This window comes from Mus caroli, chromosome X, assembly GCF_900094665.2.
Source record: "Mus caroli chromosome X, CAROLI_EIJ_v1.1, whole genome shotgun sequence".
NCBI classification, from domain to species: domain Eukaryota; kingdom Metazoa; phylum Chordata; class Mammalia; order Rodentia; family Muridae; genus Mus; species Mus caroli.
Window position 1 is genome coordinate 74,739,869 of NC_034589.1, and position 2,313 is coordinate 74,742,181.

General features: G+C 39.0%; 1 pseudogene; it reads left to right on the forward strand.

The window, feature by feature from the left end:
* Positions 1–548: 548 nt before the first annotated feature.
* Positions 549–1,070, forward strand: LOC110286257 (annotated as a pseudogene).
* Positions 1,071–2,313: the final 1,243 nt, after the last annotated feature.

The window sequence follows — 2,313 nt, forward strand, 5'->3', positions numbered from 1 at the left end:
AATATGTTTCTTGTGTTTCCCTGGGAACCTGTGCTCAGGGAAGATTCACACATCATTTGTGACTCATCTAGCCCTCTTATACTTCCCACTCCCATTTGTGCTTTGGGCATTGTGATGTCTCATAGAAATTAGAACTAAAATCATACCCTTTAAAGAGAATTAAAGAAGTTCCTGGAATGTGATTTTTAAGCCATTAATGTTGCTTTCTTCCATTTCTACAGTTTGGTTTCCACTCTAAAATGAGTCATAACAGCAGTAATCTCTAGACCCAGCATCTTCTGACAGTTATTTGATTCTCATGGTGATTCACTGTGATCCATTCCTCACAGAGCCTACTGTAATATTTTCCTTCTTGTCAGGAAGAATGGGTCCCCTATGGTACAGTTTGCATGATTTCAGGAAAAGAGGAAGGGAAGAGGATATTAGTAGATAATACCATGTCAGAAATGTCCCAATTAAAGTAAGCAATGTCACCTGAAATTCCTTCTCAGTATGCTCTTAAAAGAATGTCATTAGAAATGGTAATTAAAATTCAAGGTCATTTCAGCATGGCCTTTGTCACCACAGCTGCTTTAGCATTATTGAATCAAGAGAGCCAGGCCCAGGCTGGGGTTGTTGTGGATCTGAGGGTCCCTGCTCCAGTCACAATGGATAGTTTCTTCTTCAGGTGTGACCTCTCCAGCCACACCAGCTCCTTTACTTTCAAGATTCGGAAGGAGGATGATAGGGAACAGGTGCTGGCATTGAATATGCTGTGCCTTACTGAGGGGGCCAAGAATGAGTGTAATGTGGTAGAAGTTGTGGCCCAGGATCATAACAATCAGAAGATGTCAGTTCCTGCGGATCACCTCAGGTTGTCTTGCCACACAGGCTTAGTCTAGATGATTTCCAGCTCCAACCACCTGCAACTTTCTACCTAAAGTCCAGTTCTAGTCTTGTGTAGATCAGTGGTCAACAGTGGGTCATTTATAAACAATGATATTTTTGAAGAAGAAAGTGAGGATATGAATAAAAAGGAAATTAAGCTTTGTGGCATCCTTCCTGCCAAAAAGCTTAGGGGCAGGTCCTAACCTTCTGGTCAGGTAGCTGCTTGCTACAGGCGCCATGCTCCATATGTTCCTGGACAAGTTCAAGAATGGTTTTCTCACTGAAGAGTATAGTTTGGGAAGTAGAAGGGACTTGGGCTGGTGATAAGTCAGCAGACATTCTTCATAGGTTCCCATGTTTGGTCCTGTGTTTCCTGAAGATTCCCTTTTCTATTGGGATTGGACAACCTTTGAACACCTCCTGACCCACCTCCCCAGATTTAAAGTTTTGTGCACCTCCAAATTCAGTCCTTAGCACTGCAAAAGTAATGTGAAGTTCAGAACACATTTTTATCAGTTTTTACATTTTGAGATAAATATCTGAATAAAGTGGTGCACGTTTATTGCAGAAAGAAAGAAAGAAAGAAAGAAAGAAAGAAAGAAAGAAAGAAAGAAAGAAAGAAAGAAAGAAAAAAAGAAAGAAAGAAAGAAAGAAAAGAGATGCAGAAAGAAAGAAAGAAAGAAAGAAAGAAAGAAAGAAAGAAAGAAAGAAAGAAAGAAAGAAAGAAAGAAAGAAGGAAAGAGAGGAAGGAAGGAAGAATAGAAGAAAGGAAGAGAGAGAGGAAGAGAAAAGAGAAGAAAAGAAAAGAAAAAACGAATGGAATGGAAATTCACAGTGACATAAACCACAGGCGGTACACTGCTTAACATCAAGAGCTGTTAGGAAATGGCATTCCTAGATAAAATTAAAGGAGAATGCACAAACTTCCATTTTCTGGGCATTATTAATGTGAACTTGATAATTCATGACAGCCAGTCACAAGACTGGCTATGGATTTTATTTTGTTTTCTTTGTTCTCTGGGATTTTATTACTTTCTTTTGTCATATACTTAAAACAAGTAAATTACCAAACAGAGCTTCATAGTTGTATTTCGCATTGTTCTAGGTAGCTCCCATGAGTCATTTTTAACTTCTTCTCTTATAGTTCTTCTCAGATAACTTTAGGAACCCAAGGGGTAAAGAAGGCCTTGTCCCCGGCACCAGCACACACACGATTCAAGTTTGTGGAAAGTAAGAATTATGAGTAAATCATATTCATTTGTTTAGGTGTGTCATCCATTTACTCACCAGTATCAGTCTTAGATTACCAACCAGTGGATACCATAAAATTCACACTGAGCATTTGCTTCCTGTAGATTTTAATACAGGAATATGGCTACTCTGGCTGGAATACAGACGTAACTTTATTATACACCTTTAATCCCAATGTAGGTAAGGAAGCAGTCA